Genomic DNA, 17,197 nt, shown 5'->3' with positions numbered 1-17,197 from the left:
TCCTGAAGCATAATGTGGAATTTTTTTATGTGATATAAAATACGGAAGTATACATACTGGTGAAAAAAAGAGAAAGCAAGTGTACAAAGAAGAAAAGCTCCTCCCTCCAGCTTCCGAGCTGGTAACCACTGTTTACAGTTGGTGTGTTTGTCCTTTTAGGCTCGTAGTGTATGCATAAATATGCCCCTTTGTAGGCAGGTTTTTAAAAAAATAAAAATGGGATCATACTAGTCTTTTTTGTACCACAACATGCATTTTCAAACATATCATGACTTTTTCTATATTAATATATACAGATCTATCACACTTTTGATGTTTTTAAAATAATATTTATTAGGTTTTAAAAAATACACAAGTGTTTGAAGAAGAAAACAAACATTGCATAATCCCATGGCCCAGATATTCCTAGTTGAGTTAAAAAAAAAAAAAAAAGTTAGAAAATTTAAGCTGTATTGAGAGGTATAAGGACTCTTCCCCAGTCTCTCTGAAAGGAAACCATTACGAGAAGTTTCTTATGATTCCCTTCAGAAAAAAAAAATTTTTGCATGTTACACACACGCATTTATATTCTTAATAAGGCATGCTGCCCTTTTCACTTAATAAAATGCCGTGGTGTGTTCGGTGTCAGCCCATACAGATGGATTACATCATCTGTTTTAGCAGCTGCAGAAAATTCTTTGTGGATATACTTGATTTAACCTGTTTCCTTTGGTGGACATTTGGGCTATTTCTGGTTTTTAGATATCTCACAATTTTGGTAAAATTTCTGCCAAATTTCAGAAACATTATATAGTTTGTATATAGTGTATAAACATGTTTCTGCAGTTCTGCTAAATTCCTTTTTGAAAACCTTTGTGTCCATTTATAAACAATATACAAAAGTGGGTGTTTCTGAACTATGCACTTCTCTAAATGAATAGCCTTTTAGGTCATGGTGGATGTGCATGTCTCCTGAATCAAAAGCAGTCGCTGTTTCATGTTTGCGATGGTCAGTGTCGGAGCTTAGGGTTTCATCAGACGGGACAAGCACGGCAGAGAAACCTCATTCACTGTGGTCTCCCAGTGCAGAAGTGACTATGGGAGGCATTGTCTTGGGCATCTCGTTAGGTGAAGGCCCGTGTGGCAACTAGAAGGGAGTTGTAGAGGGAGGCACAAGTAGCCAAGTCTGAGTTTGATTTTCAGTATCAACTAAAATGATGGTACTTGGAACAGATACTTTCTTCTAGCCTTTCTACACTAGAGCCTGGCAGAGAAAATTCAGAGGCCTCATCTGTTTGGAGTTCTCCCATAGCCCTCCGGAGATTTCTGAAGCTCACATTTTGCAGCGTTTGGTGGTTTTGTTGCTGTTAATATTTCTTACTGTGAGGAATTTATGTATTTTGGAGGCCAGTCCTCTGTTGCGTCTCCTGCTGATGGCTGTCGTGCAGATCTGCTCAGTCCCCTACTTGGCTTCTGGGCCCGGACTTTCCCCATCTAGTTATTCTAGGAGGTCACACCTTGTGGGTGAAGTGACTGCAGAAATGGAGCCCCTGGAAATGCCTGGGTGGATTTCCCCAGGCCAGGTTGGGAAGGACTTGGACTCAGGCAAGGCAGGTGGCCAGAGGGGATGCGTTTGGAGCTACATGGCTCTGGCCCTTATGGGTTGTTACTCTTCCCTTGAAAAACCCAGGGAAAACCCACTGGGACAGTTGGGACTGCCCTGCCCTGTCTCTGCTTCTTTCCCCGTGGAGAGTAGCCTCTGGCCCGGCGGTCAGCCGCCTTCAAATCCAGGTCCTATCACTTGCCAGCTGGGTGATTATTTAATCTTTCCGAGTCTCTGTTCCTTCTTTGAAAATGTGATAGTAACACCTTCCTCCTGGAATTGAGGGGAGGACTCAGTGGGTCACATGCTGAAGTGTTTATACGGTACCTGGCACGAGGCAAGCAGGCTCGATAAACAGGAGCTATTAACGGTTCCTGGATTCAGCACTAGCCAAGGGCCTGGGGGTTTGGAGTAGGCAGGCTTATACACTTGGGGCTTGTTTGTTTACTAGATGTTGGTGTTTCTAATTGTGTGCTAAGCCCTGTGCTAGATGCTAAAGATTAGACCAAAAGCAAGTAGCCCCTGCCCTTACCTCTGGGAGCTCAGACACCCTAAAATCCAGGGCCTGCCTGGGAGGGTGGAGGCACTGGGGCTCTTTTCTGACATCCATCTCGCTCTCCAAGGTAAAATACCACCTAAACAAGGGCATTTGATCACTGGCTGCACCCTGTGCTCTTTTCTGTTCCTTGGAGAGTTTTAGGTAAATACCTGGGGAGGAATAAAGATAGGTATGTTAAGGCAGTTCATGGGTACAAGGCTACGGCCCCGATTTGCCATCAGACAGGCAGGAATCTTCATTTCCTCCACTTGCCTGCTGTGGGACCTTGAACGAGTCTTGTTTTTACTCCTCTGAGCCTGTTTCCTTATCTGCCAAATGGAGATGGAACCTGTCATATAGTATCACTGTGACAGATGACACCTGTCAGCTCAGAAACAGTATAAGGTTCCAATTCTATATAGCTCCATCAGACTTTAAAGCCAATATAAGAGTAACAATACAGGCTTGTTGCAAAAAAACCCAAACCCGTCTGTAGTGCACAAAGTGGAAAATGAAACCCATTCCTTCCTGCCCACTACCCTCTTTTCATATGGAGATGAGTGTTGTCTTGAAAACAATTTTATCTTCCACTAATGGGAATGTTTTCCTTACACATGAATTCTAAACCTGAAGTGACCATGGAAAACCGGAGATTCGGTTGTTTATGGGTATACTGTAACGTGAGTAGAGATAAGTAAAAGACTACTTAGATAATATGATTCCTCAGCCTTATCACTTCAGTCCTTCCTGTTCTCTTAAGGAATAAGCTGTTGTAATTCTTTGCCACCCTGGACAAATCGTAATGTTGTGTTAGTGATACGTAGCTCTGGCACAGAGTACGTTTTACAAGTGCTCTCTCCAGAGATCTCACAGCTCTGACACAGGAGTTTGGGTTTGGGGCAAGGTGAGCTATGTGCCCTGTGATGTGAACTTGTTAGGGTTAAGAGTCAGCTCCAGTCCATGATGGTTTAGGAACTGGGGACAGATGGTGGAGTGGGGAGTGGTCTGGAATTGTGAGAATAGAGTTCTGTTAGTGTGGGTAAGGCCTTTGTGATACTCATTTATCATAAGTAATAAATGGATAACGTTAGTGCATTTGCAGTGAGAGCACACGCTCCCCTTGTCCCCGTTGTGGAAATGACAGGTTTGCATACCTGTGAATGCCACTGGGGAACTTGGTGCTCACTTACGGCTTCTTTTTGTTTCTTCAGACCTCGTCTTACCTGACTGGTGGTCCAGTGACTGTGATCGTCCTGGGTCTCCTCTAGTGTGTGAGGTTTGGAGAATAAATAGCTTGTGAGTTCTGGGAGTATGGTCCTTTGGGCCTTGTTGGAGAGCATTTAAACCAACTTTGGCCCTTTTAGACCCCCTGCCTTTAGTGTATTTGTATTTGTTTATTTTCATCAGAGAGATGGTGGATTTGTGGGGAATGAGTTGTTGATGAACCATTTCTTTGTAAGTAAATACCCTACCGCAGATGGCTCAGCTCCTGAGATGTGATAGAAGGAGCGGAGTGGCCTTGGTCTGCTACCCTACCTCTGAGCCTCCATTTCCTCATCTGTAAGGGGGATTGTTGACAGTATGATAGCCACCTCAGTGCCTGTTAGCAGGATCCTCTGTGTGGTGGTAATTTCTCAACCAGCCAGATGGAATATTTCTTCATTATGATTAAAGGGCGATATTGCATCCAGGTGGAATGCATTTGTTGCTAAGGGGTCTCCTTTGGGGCTTCTGAGGAAGCCATTGTTCACTCTCTTCTGCCTCCTAAAGGCTGAACGGTGGGAGTGCAAGTGTTGGAGGAGGGCTGGATAGAAGGGGAAGATGGGTGTTCTGCTTGAGGGGGGCTCTGTTCTGTACCCCTCCAGGCATTTGCTGCTAGAGGCCATCTGATGCTTGTGTAATTTACCTAAGTAACCGTCTGGGTTCTGCGGCACCGCTGGATTCTTTGGGTGGGGGTTACAGATTGCATCTCCTTCCTCACTTTCTTCCTGACTTTCAGTTTCTTGGGCACAAACTAAAAATATGCTTAATAGAAATGTCAGATGGTACACAAACAGTGGCCCAAACGTGTAAATGATACATGTACTATGATGTTGGTTGTAGCATTATTTGTCATGGTACAAAGTTGGAAATAACTTGCCTATCTGCAGAGTAAATAAGATGTGGTGCTAAATGGGTATGTGTTTTCTTGGAAAGATGACCATAGCATATTAAGACAGGAAAGCAAATTGCCGAATAATATAGTAACTTCCCAAATTTATAGAATAAAAATTGAAGACCACAAACTGCTTATAGGCTTATGCAGGTTGAGAAAAAAGACACAGAGGACATCCAGCGAGCTAACAGTGCTTATCTTTTGAGTTGGATTGATTAATTTTGCATACTTTCGTGTCATTTGAATTTGTAATACAGCATGTATATTGGTAACAATAATTAGTTACAAAGGTAACTAATTACAAAGGTAACCCATTAAATATAAAAAACACATGCCTATGAAGAGTGGTCTGGGCCAGGACTCGGTGGCTAGGTTATTGGCTCGTTCCTGGGAAGCCTCACCCAGGCTGCTTATTTTGCTCAGACCCATCCTGAATGCCCTGGCTCCTGGTGCTGGTCCCCGCTGGTCCACATGAATCCTGCCGATTCAGTCATCTGTCTCTTGTTTATGTGTCAGTGGCCCTCAGAAACTGCTTTGTTGATCTGGTGAAAGGAATCCAATACAAATGCCATCTCCGATAACTGTTGTCTACTAAATCAGATTTTATAGTATAGAACAGATTTTGGTGGCATTTGCAAAGGACTACTCATTTGTTAATTTACCACTGTTTGTAGGTGGAAAAGGAAGGAGAAACTGAAATAGAGCTGTGTGTTCTGTATATTTCTTTTATTTGCCAGGTCCTTGGTAAATTTATTTTGACCCTGGAGAAGGCCTGTGTGTGGTACATTGGTCCAACTGTCCATCCCCAGCTGTCTATTGAAATCGTCTTTTTGTGTTTAATTGCTAAATAACTGTGTATTCAAAAGGTGTGATAGGCTGGGTACCTCTTGGGAGACTACAAATGGATTTCTAGTCAGAGTCCTTTGCAGGCTTAGGCCCAAGCTTGTGTCCTGTGAGCTGTGTGGGTGTGGCCTGTGAAGAAAGCCTGCGTACAGAGTTTGAGTTGGTCAGGGGTGATGACAAGGTCCCCAGAACCATCCAGCAAGTGCTGTGGCTTGGGGAGATTCAAGACAGAGCCTTCTGGGTGAGGACCCTGTAGCCAGTGCCCACTCTGGGGTCATGGGACCCTGAATTTGAGAAAAGGTCCTCACCAGATGCAGTGCCCACCCAGATCCCACCCCACCCCAGGCTAGGCGAGGCCAGATTTGCCCTGCACATTCACCAGAGCCCCAGGAGTGCTGGCAGAGCCTGGGAGTGCTGTGGCCGCCTACTCCTGGGCCTTAGGCACCTGGGGGCCTCGTTGTCATTCTCGGGGGCCCACAGCATAGCCCTCATGATCCCTGTAGGGGCAGTGTTCATCTAGTGCCCACTGAGTGCCCGCGCTTCCAGCAGCAGACCTGGATGTCACACTGACCTGGGTTCAGGCTCAGGTTTTGCCGCCCTACCCTGATGATAGTGACTGTGGAGCGTTTGACCTCACTGAGTCTTGCTATCTTGTCTGCAAAATGAGGTACGGATAGCTTTCTCTCAGTGGTTTAGCTACTTTTATTTCTTGTTTCAAAGAATTATCTTTTAAGTCAGTTTCATTAAAATTTATTCAGTAAATTCAGGCTTTTTCTTCATTGTTTCTACTTACCTTTCCATTTGGTTGTGTCTTTTACTTGTTTATCCATTCATTCATTTATTTATTAATTAATATTATGGTATCATTAATATACAGTCACATGAGCAACCTTGTGGTTACTAGATTTCCCCCATTATCAAGTCCCCAGCACATACCCCACTACAGCGTAGTAAGATGCTATGGAGTCGCTCCTTGTCTTCTCCGGGCTGTACTGCCTTCCCCGTGCCCCTTCCTACATTATGTGTGCTAATCATGATGCCCTTAAACCCCTTCTCCCTCCCTTCCCCCCACCCTCCCCAGTCCCTTTCCCTTTGGTGACTGTTAGTCCATTCTTGGGTTCTGTTGGTTGTCTTTTTTATGTCTTTTTGAATTGGATGCTCAATGTCATTCTTTTCTGTAAGAAATTTAAGGTTTTTAGATTATTTCCTCTGCATACAAATTTGTCTTTAAGTTTAGATTTGTTGTTTTCTCCATTTGTGCTATTTTCTAGGTATCTGCAGCTATGGTTTCGAATACCCCTTTGATTCAAAAGTTTTTTTTTTTTTGGTATCATTAATATTAATACACAATTACATAAGCAACATTGTGGTTACTAAATTCCTCCCATTATCAAGTCCCTACCACGTACCCCATTACAGTCACTGTCCATCGATGCTATAGAGTCACTACTTGTCTTCTCTGTCATACTGCCTTCCCTGTGCCCTCACCCCCAACATTATGTGTGCTAATCATAATGCCCCTTATTCCCCTTCTCCCTCCCTTCCCACCCACCCTCCCCAGTCCCTTTCCCTTTGGTAACTGTTAGTCCACTCTTGGGTTCTGTGATTCTGCTGCTGTTTTGTTCCTTCAGTTTTTGCTTTGTTCTATACTCCACAGATGAGTGAAATCATTTGGTACTTGTCTTTCTCCGCCTGGCTTATTTCACTGAGCGTAATACCCTCCAGCTTCATCCATGTTGTTGCAAATGGTAGGATTTGTTTTCTTCTTATGGCTGAGTAATATTCCATTGTGTATATGTACCACACCTTCTTTATCCATTCATCTACTGATGGACACTTAGGTTGCTTCCATTTCTTGGCTATTGTGAATAGTGCTGCGATAAACTTAGGGGTGCATATGTCTTTTTGAAACTGGGATCCTGCATTCTTAGGGTAAATTCCTTCAAAAGTTTTTTAAATAGAGTTTTTAAGTTTTCTAACTTACAGGGTTATTTTTACTTCTGTTTTCATAATGTCTTACTGCACTGTAGGCAGAGATTTTTGCTTTTCGGAATTTGGGATTTTCCTTAAAGTCTCATATGTAGTCACTTTTGAACATGTTTGCTGATACACCTTTTTCAGATCTTCTGTCATCCTTATTTTGAGTGCGCTGGAGGTACCTGTAGAAATAAATGTTTTTCTACAGTTTTTTACATAATGTTCTTTCTCATTTAAAAATTACTCTGCATGTATAGGTTCACACCAGTTATATATTCATTATGGATTGTGCCCCTCCCCATTATAAAATGACTGTCTGTTCATTTTACTCTTTTCTGTCTGGCTTTTTTCCTTCAGCATTACGTTTGCGAGTTTCACCTGTACAGTGGTGTGTGAGTTTATCTGTTTTTATTGTTGAGTAGTACTCCATTATGTGAGTATAGTATTTATTCACTCTAGTGGTGATAGACTGCTGGCCTGCTTTCACTTGGAGCTGCTCTGTATAGTGCTGCCATTAACATCCTCACACATGTCTTTGGATTTTTATACATTTTGTTGGCCATATGCCTAGGAACAGAATTGCTGGGTCTCAGGGTAGGCACATGTTTAGCTTCAGCAGACAGCTGCCAGTTTTCCAGTGATTGTAACAATTGGCATGCCCACTGGCCACATATGAGAGTTGTCTCCACATACTTGCCAGCACTTGGTATTGTGAAGATATCACTTCTCCCCAAACTGATCTCTAGAGTCTATGTAATTCCAATCAAAATCCCAGCAGGTTTTCTTTTGTTGTTTTTTGCTTGGAAATTGACAAACTGATTCTGAAATTTATATGAAAATGCAAAAGGCCAAGAATAATCAAAAGTCTTCTTGAGAAACAACAGTTGAAGGACTTATGTACAAGATGTCAAGACTTTATAAAACCTACACTAAGGAAGGACAATGTTGTCAAAAGGATAAATAGGCTGACAGAGTAGAACAGAGATCTTGAAACAGACTGCACCTAAGTAGTCAATTTATGACAAAGGGAAAAGATGGCCTTTTCAGAAAAGGTACTGGGAAAATTGGATTCTCTATATGGAAAAAAAATAAGAATCTTCTACCTCATATGATATCCAGGATCAGCTTTAGATAGATACAGAGTTTTTGACGTGAAATACAAAACAATGAAGCTTCTAGAAGGAAACAATATCTTTGACCTTAGAGAAGCCAATATTCATTAAAAGGATACAGAAGGCACTACTAAAATGGAAAAGATTGATAAATTGAATTAAATAAAACTTGTATCTTCTACTTTTTACAAATACTCCAGTGAAGTGCGATAAATACTGTTTTGTACTTGCCCAGATACATTAGGCAGTCTGTTAGTTCCTTCATCCCAGGAACCCTCTGTCCTCCTCTCTTCAGGACGGGTTGCTCTCTTGCTTGTAGTGCAGCTGCCAACTCTGGCTTCCTTTGCTTGTCATTCTGGAACTCTGTCCTATGTTCTTTTTCATTTCCTGGATCGCGCGCTGCGTGTGTGTGTGTGTGTATGTGTGTGTGTTGGGTATTTGAGTATCAAATAACAGCAACTATCTTACATTGCCTTAAACAATAAGGACATTTATAAGTAAGTGAAAGTCCAGAAGTGGGCAGGTTCCTGGTTGGTTGGTTGGTCCATTGTGCCATTTTGTCATTAAGGAGCTAGGTCAGTACCCCTTCTGGCCAGTCACGTGCAAGGCATGGGCTTCTCTTAGACCAGGCATGCCTCTCCCCCATGCTGGGTGTGGGTCAGCCCCTTCAGGCTCCTGGGCTGCCCAGGGAAGGACAAGCGCACTTCCTCCAGGAAGGAGGAGAAAGGGAGAATTAGCTGCTGGGCAGGCCGGCAGGAGTGGCCGCTGTGACATTTGCCTCTGTCTTGGTTTGCTCTCTTGTAATCATATGCCTCTGCAATTTTCTGAGAAGGTAAATGTTTTGAGTCCCTGAGTGACTCTGGGAGTCTTTTCCTTTCCCACCTTGAGTTGGTCATCCAGTTTTGGATTCCAGATTGAAAATCATTTCTCAGGAAGGAGGGTGATGCTGGTGAGCAAAGCATCATTGCTGCTCATGAGAACCCGTTGCCATTTTCGCTGTTCCGCCCTGGGACTTTTTTTTGGAACAGAGGGTGCTTTCAGAAGGTGTTGAGTTCTTGTCTTTATCCCTGATGTACTGAGATTTCATGTTGTGCTTTGTATTCTTACATCCAATCTTCTGGGCACTTGGTGGCCTTACAGTCTTGGGTACTTCAACTCTGGGAGCTTTTCTAGCAGTTTTTATTTGATAATTTCTTCTCCCTTTTTTCCTGATTTTCGGAACTCCTAGTTAAATTTGGACTCCTGGTTAATCCTTTAAGTTTGGGGTGGGAGCAGAGAGTAGCATTCACGTCCTTGTTGATTTTTCTGAGATTTCCTCGACTTTAGCTTCCATTTCATCTATTGAAGTTCAAATAGAAAAAACCCAACTTTTAAAGCAGCTTGGATTTGCAGAAAAGTTGTTGTTTTTGTATACCCTGCTCCCAATTCCCCGTTACAAAAATCTTACATTAGTGTGGTACCTTTGTCCAAATTAATCAACCAATGTTGATACATTATTAACTGAAGTCTATACTTCACATTTTCTGTTTCAGGATACCCTATTTAGTTGTCTCCATACTAGTTAACAAGTTTTCCTTGTTTCTAATGACCTTGATAGTTTTGAGGAATACTGGTCATGTATTCTGTAGAATGTGCCTCAGTTGGGATTTGTCTGATTTTTCTCATGATTAACCTGAAATAATGGGGTTTTAGCTATCCTATGTTTAATTCTTCCTAGGGCTTTTTCTTGTTTTCTGATTGTCCCTTAAGAAAAAAAGAGTCCTGTTTTTGTTGGATGGGTGCAGTATCTTCTCTTTTCTGAGGTTATTAATTTTACATTACTTATTTTTAAAAAAATCTTTAGTTCCTGGCATTGCTGGTTTCTTCCAGGTTCTGTTTTTTTGTCTACTTGTTTGGTCTCTGTCTTTTAGTTGAGGTCTCTCAGGTGTCCGTGGTCTGGGGCAAACACAGCTGATTGGCCCTGGGTGGGTGGGTCAGTGTAGGGTGAGTGAGCTTTTCAGTGTAGGGTGAGTGAATGGCAGGCTGGCCTTTTTTTCTTGAGCGCCAGAAGTCTTTGTCTCTGGGTTTTCTAGAGAAGACTCCTTTCCTCTTTACCCGGGCCGTGGAGAGAGGGACTAGTATGTCTGTCTGCCACCCGCCTGTGAGGCCAGTACCAGAGGCCCCCTAAGGTCCCCATGATGGCTCCTCAGGTTTTCCCTTAGCTTCCTGGAAGCTTCGTTTCCTCACCCCACCCCCTTGGCTGGGGTGTTCTCCAGTCTGGGCTTCTCAAGGTTAGTTAATTCAGAGTGGTGGGGGGATGGTGCTGCGGGCCTCCAGCAAGCCGTCCTGCCTTAGACCCCAGCTCCCTGCCCTACTCCCGCAGCTCTGACGCTCTTCGTGGGGTCCTGCAGTCTGCTAGGTCTGTGACCGCTGGGGTCTGTTCTTTGCCTGCAAAAATCAATTCTGTCTTTTGGGTTCTCTTTCATTTTTCATTTTAGGGGATTTTGGAAGGGTGAGCCATATATGCCTGTGGTCCTTTTGCCACGTTAACCAGAACCCCCAGTATTCTAAGTAGCATTTCTATGAACTGAATGGAATTGAATTAAGGACCATTTCTGGGATTTGTGTGTGGGTATAGACAGATACACCGTCATATTTTTATACATTTTGTTTGAAGAATTGTATGTATGGATATTTGTCAGTTACACCACTTCACTGTTTTTTCTCATGATTGCTCGTGGTTGTCACAGAGCTGCCTGCCATTTGCTGTAGTGGCTACAGAGTATTTGGAGACAAAGGGTGTGGTGGGATGTCTGTCATTTGTTACCACCTCTTTATACATATATGGAGTGTGAACTCTGTCCTTCCCCCAGAACTCTGGAGAAGGGAGGGGAGTACACCGGGAGCCCCAGGGAGGACCTGCAGGGAGAACTGGAGCCTGCCTGCTGAATTCCTTCCCTGCCACGGAGTGCTCTGTTAGTGGCTTGCATCACACCTTGTGACTGTTACCTCTTGTCTTCCAGCAACCTCCTAAAGTAGGTATTCTGTCCCCGTTGTGTAGAAGAGCAAGCGTAGGTGGCTGAGATGGCATTTGGGCGCACTGGCTCCTTCCATTCTGGTAGTCTGTGTGTAGACAGAGCTGTTACCTTAGGAGGGGATTTATCCTCCGGCAGGGGAAGAGTTTGATCCAGAGAGGCCCACTGCTTATCTTTGGGGTAGGTTTGAGCTTCTGCAGAGTGGCTATTGCTTTTTAGACAGTAGAACCAATCCTGTCTCTCCACCCTCCTCTTTTTTCTTCAGCCGTGAGTCTGATGGGGTCTGGGAAGGTGGAGGGATCGCTTTCTCCCAGGCTGAAGAATGGCACTTCCTGCCAATTCGTCCTCTTCTAGCGTCCAGATTCCAGCTTTCTGGAGTGACGTCATTGCTCAGGAAGGGCTTTGGGTGTAAACAATGTCACTGCCCGCTGGCCAGGGACAGCTGTGGCTGGCTGGGATGGCTTCCTCTCAGGGTCTGTGCTCGGCCTGTCTCAGGCCTCTCTAGGCTTTTCTAAAGTTGTTTTCATAATTTCTCAAAACAAATCTGTTTAGAATCTATATGCAATATTTTATGACCTTTATCACCGAACTCTTGAAATAGGAAACACAATAGAATAGAGTAGGTGGAGGAGTTAGTATTGCAGCCTGATGGCCCCAGAATTTAAGTACTTGTGCTGGTGAAGCAGTGAAGCTGGGAGCTGGTGTATGGGCGATCATTTCCTATATATTTATGCATTGCGGTTTTTCTTTATCAAGCGTATATTCCTTTTGTTACTACGAAATGTTATTTATGGATAAACAAATGAGCAAGACTAGGCTTATGCACCTCCACGAGGCAGCCTAGTGCAACACCAGTGTGTGATTGCCTTGAATATCCATGCTTATTGCCCTCAAGTGGGAAACCTTGAAACTGGGGTGGTTTCATGTTGTGTTTAAAATGTAGTCACGGCAAAGTGTTTATCTCAAGAGGATTTTCTGAGAATTAACGTGGGTCTCTGTCTCCTGAGAGTTAATTAAAGAGGTCCACCAACAGATCCTGAACATCGTGAGTTTCTTGTGGTGGTTTTGAAGGTCTGCACTCTGCACCAGGCTGCCATGCTGTGATATGCCAAAGTGGGGCCAGGTCCTGGTGCACAGGAGGAGGTGGGTGCACAGGTGCCAGGGCCGTGGGAGCCCAGATCAGAGGCATCCCTGGTTTGCATAGGATTCTGGAGGGATGAGTAGGAGTGTTGCAGAAGCCGGCGGTGGGGCTGACCTGCTGAGAGGTGGGCACTGCCGAGCCAGGGTGATAGCTGTCCTCAGCTGAGAACCTTCTAAGGGCGAGGTGGCACTGGGTCATGTGCACTGTGTTCGTTCTCTCAGTATTCCCGCTGTCCAACCTAATATGTGGGTAACAGTGTTCATCTCTGTTAAATCCACCAGGAGACAGGCCTACAGTCATATCTGGAGTGGGGCAGAGATGTGTTTTAGAGAGATGAGACTGGTGCAGGGTGCAAGTGGAGATCGTGGTGGGAGCAGGAATGAGACTGGGTGGTGATTTGGGGCCAGCGTGTTGGGTTGGGGGGATTTTACTAACCCTGACACAGTGTCAGGAGTTGAAGGTGTCTGAGCAGGTGCTTCTGATCTGGTTTGGTTCTAGTGGAGGGGAGATAAAGGCCTGACCTTCGGGTTAGGGAGCGCTGATCCTCTGTGGGATGCAGGGAGGCAGGGCTGGGGCTTGCAAAGCCATGTGTGCAGGAGACTTGGTAGCTTTGTTTCTTATTTTTAATTTCTGTGGTTTCCTAAATGTGCTGGCTCTGCTGGGGTGTGGCTACCTTCTGGTGGTGGCTAATACTGGGTTACCAGAATCCTCACTTCCAGCCCTTTGTTGGGTTCCCTCAGGCCTTTATTTTCAGGCAGCTTGTCCTTGAGAGGCTTGTACTCTGTTCTGCTGGGCCTCTGCTGGGCCTCTGCAGGTGGGGTGACTGGAGTGTGCTGCAGACTGAGTCCAGGCGCCTGCTTTCCATACGGGCCAGCTCCTGACTGCCGGGCAGTAGGAAGTGTGGGTGCTCCGCGCTCCTTGAAAGCTGCCCTTGCTTTTCCAGCCCGCACCTGGCAGAGCACCTGAAAGCAGAGGTAGGCAGAATGTTTGGTCGTGCTGTCTGAGTGAGGCAGTAGAAGTGCCCCTGCAAAACCTGTGCCACCCCCGCCCCGTCCCAGTGTACACATAAAATCCCTTTTGTTGAATTCATCTTACTGTAATGTATTCTTTTCTGTATCTGCTTCTCCCTTTAGGATAGGGGTCAGTACACTGCAGCCCCAAATCTGCCCTGCCTCTTCTTGTAAATTAAAGTTTACTGGGACAAGGCAATGCCCCTTCTGCTGTCAGTGATCATGCCCATGCTGCAGCGGCTCTCTTGGGCAGAGCTGAGTAGCTGTGATAGAGACTGGCTGGCAAAACTGAACGTACTTACTATCTGCCCTTCACAGAAAATGTCTGTGGCGCCTGCCCTGGGGGATGGGGTGGAGTCTCTCGCTCTGTTGTCTCCACATCCCTGTCACCTAGTAGCCTGGTGTCTGGCACACGTAGTGGTCAGTAAAGGTCTGAGAATTTCAAGTAGGTGATGTGGCACCTCCCTTATGTTCTTTTTTGCCACACTGTCATGTTGGAGAGGAATGGGATTATTTATTAATCTTGTATCTGGAGTTTGTGGTGGTGGTTCTTTACGTTTTGACTGAGACTTAACAAGTATACTGGCCAGTGACCTGTCCTTTCTTGGCCCACGTGGTTGTTTCCTGAAGTGTTTGCCCAGCCTGCTCTCAATTCTCATTCCTGTCAGCTTGTGCTTTTTGGTGTTTGGGTAGCAGTGGGATCTTTCCATTCCTTCCGTACAGAGACAGTGCATCTTCCTTACTCCTCCCCAGGTTGGGAGCATCTGCTGTGCTTGAGCTCCAGGTGACCGCTCTGAGAGGGCGGCTTGGGCCGGGTGTGCAGCAGGTCCTTCTTCGGCATTGGGCACTGAGGACAGAGCCCTGTGTGGTCCCCAGGTGTCCTGAGGGTGGAGGGCTACTTGAGAAAGCAGGTGATTTTGACCAAATGTTACTGGACTCATGGGCACCTGTGGAAAAAGAGCGGGGCACCTGGATTTTCTCTGGATGTAAATCTGGCAGTAGGCAGCATTGTCATAAATAAAATGCTCATCTTCGAAGACTTTGTTGAGTGTCATCACCCACCCCAGGCAGTCAGCCTGGAGGCAGCCTTTGAGCCTGGCTTGACTTGGGTCGGAGCCAGATGTACTCGCTCTCCTACAGGTAAAGCTACAGCAGCTTGGAGTCTAGGTCCCCCGGGCATAGTGTCTGCAGCCCAGTGTTGTCCTGCCTGGGCTCCAAGCCTCGTTCCAGCCCTGGCTGGTCTTGTGACCTTGGACAAGTTACTTCTCTGTTCTGACTGCACTTCAGTGTCCTTCTCTGTAAAAGCTTGCTGACGACGAGTATCTCCCAGAAAGTGCTGTTGTGAGGAGTCAGAGCTCTGGCACGGGAGTGCTCAGCAGGTTGCCTGGCCCTCAGGAGTGCAGGCTTCCAGCTGACTAGGCCTGACTGTAGCTAGCTGTAGGGGTTCCCTGTTGAGTACAGGCCATCCCAAATCTCCTGGCGTCTGACACTGGCTGGTACCCAAGTGCAGAGTGAAATTAATCCTGTTGCCCGGAAATAGCTTCTGATAAGATGGAGTGCAGGGAGGTTTTCCCTCTGGTGGACAGATAGGCAGTCTCAGTAACCGGTCTGACAGGTGGGACTACTGTCTGGAGAGGCGGGGCTTGGATATTAAGGTGCCTTTGGCAAATCTTCCTGGTTGTTTTTGTTCAAGCAAAGCGGGGGCCTCCCAGAGCATTTCTTTAGATTAACTTGCCAAAATATGCAGACCTGGATCGTTCTTGAATGTCTTTTTCTACAATTCCCCAAAGCTATTTTCAAGTGGCTTTTTAGGCCCTTTTTTCCCTCTGCCTAATAGCAATCATTTCTTTTAGGCCTACTGTTTTCAAAATGTTCCTTGGCCCCATGGCAGTGTCTGGGGTGACTGCTATGGGAAAGGGGGTTACAGCGAGTGAGGGGTGGGGCACAGCAGGACCCCTTCCAGGCAGGGCACCCTTGGCCTGTATCTGTTTTATATGTGATACCGAGGGTCCAGATACATTTTATTTGGAGGAAAAAACCAGCAATGAATTCTGTTGCCTACAAAAAGGAGAGAAAGCAGCATGAAACCCGTGGCCGCAGGCCAAGCTTGGTGTGTGCCGGTCTGCAAAGACCTGGTGCTCTCAGCCAGTTCTTGCCCCACAGATCTAAGCGTGAGTCAGGAGTGAGTGAGCACGCCTTGGACCCACCGAGAAGTATGTTCTCTCGTCTCTGCTGGCTTCATGATTCACACCCAGATGTTTACCTGAACTTCTTTCTGCCATGTGATGAGGCTAGTCAAGCTTGGGTGTGTATGTTGATGGATAGAAACTGAGCAGATAATTGGAGGCTGGTTAAAACTTTACTAACAGAGTTCCTGGCTTGATGTTTGTGAAAACCAACAGGCCAGCAGAAGTAGCTAGATGGGTGTGGGGCTGGGCTAGGCCCCAGATGGGGTACTGCTTCACTGGACATGCAAACAGCTGGGGAAACCCAAATAGTTATGTTTGTATTTTGGATTTGTGTCGAAATGAAGTTTGGCTCAGTGAAAGAACCCTTGTAATGTGCCAAGGCCAGTGTCTGTAATCTTACTTTGTAAGGGCCCAACAGTAAATAGTTTGTGTTTTGTGGCCCATTTGTGGGCTCTGTTTCATATTCATCTTCAGGCTAACTGTGATATGCTGACCCCCCTACTCTAAGGGAAAGTCAGGGCTGGAAGAACCTCCATCTGTGCAGTCTCACCGTGGGGCAATAAAATGAACAAGTGTCAAGCCCCTTCCCCAAAAGTGCTGTTTCCATGGCAACGGTGACTCAGTTGCACTGCCTTTTAGCATCTCAGGTTTATATAGAATGTAGGCTCCAGCTCCAGATGTGTGGTAGGAGGTGTCTGCCTTGGCAATAAATCATTTGTCATTCCATGGCTGTGGGTTATTAACACCAATGTATTTGTATTTAGAACCAGTGGGTGCTTAAGTTATCTTGCCATGGCCCGTCAATTCTGTAGATGGGAAAACTGAGGCCTAGAGGGGCCAGTAGTGCCCAAAAGGTGCAAAACTTGCTTACAAAGTGGGAGGAAGGGACCAAAAAAATTGGATATACAGGTTTAGTGTCGACATTAGTCCAGTGCCTTCCCTCTTCTGGTTTCACTGAGGAGCTCTGGTCACGAGGACTGGAAAGCATTTCTACCTGAACATAGTAGGTGCTCAACTAGTATTTGCTGAATGGTTGAGTTTACTGGGAGGACATAGTTCTAGACCAACTAACATCTCCTAGGCACAGTTCTCAATTCCCAGAAGAGTGGCTCTGGTTTGCTGAGGGATTTATTTTTTTTGAGGGATGCCAGGAATGGGGGTGTGATCAGGCTTCTGGTCCCCTCTTGCTTTCTGGTGGTGGGGTGGGGACTGGTTAGTCCTCAGAAGCCTGTGTCACCAGGAAGAGACCTACTGAGCACTATCTCCGTCCACTGTAACCTCTGCCCATGGCCCTGGGCAGTGCAGAATCAAAGATCTGTTTATATCAGTGAACTGCCAGCAGAAGATTGGGTAACACATTTTAAGAAGACTTTTTGGAAGTATCTATAAAAAAAGCCTTATCTGGTCAAGTTTCAGAGTTAAAAGACTTTTGATTTTTAAAAATCAAGCTAATCAAGATTTTATGTGGAAAAATGATCAGAAAGGCTGGTAAATAATTTTTCTTTGTCTTGCCTTTCTTAGTTTGGTTTTTTAATTTAGTAAAGAACTAGTTATCTGAATTTAAATTAATGATGCTAAATCTGTAGTTCTCCAAGGTGTGTGGCTGGGAAGGAGGCTGGTTTTATTCAGAAGTGTT

The 17,197-nt window shown here is 45.4% G+C and overlaps 1 protein-coding gene across 9 annotated transcripts in view; it reads left to right on the top strand.

The window, feature by feature from the left end:
* Nucleotides 1-17,197, top strand: part of PRRC2B (proline rich coiled-coil 2B) — an 87,273-nt gene that overhangs the window by 6,232 nt on the left and 63,844 nt on the right. Inside the window, exon 1 of one of the 9 annotated variants that reach the window (XM_073222608.1) lies at nucleotides 11,098-11,221. The exons of the other annotated variants lie outside the window; for them this stretch is intronic. The gene's annotated coding sequence lies outside the window, so the exon portion shown is untranslated. Of the gene's footprint in view, nucleotides 1-11,097; nucleotides 11,222-17,197 lie in introns of those variants that run through there. 9 annotated transcript variants of the gene reach the window in all.

The sequence above is a fragment of the Manis javanica genome, chromosome 2, assembly GCF_040802235.1.
Source record: "Manis javanica isolate MJ-LG chromosome 2, MJ_LKY, whole genome shotgun sequence".
NCBI lineage: Eukaryota > Metazoa > Chordata > Mammalia > Pholidota > Manidae > Manis > Manis javanica.
The sequence above is the reverse complement of the archived record's forward strand: the minus strand, read 5'-3'. Positions and strand labels throughout refer to the sequence as shown.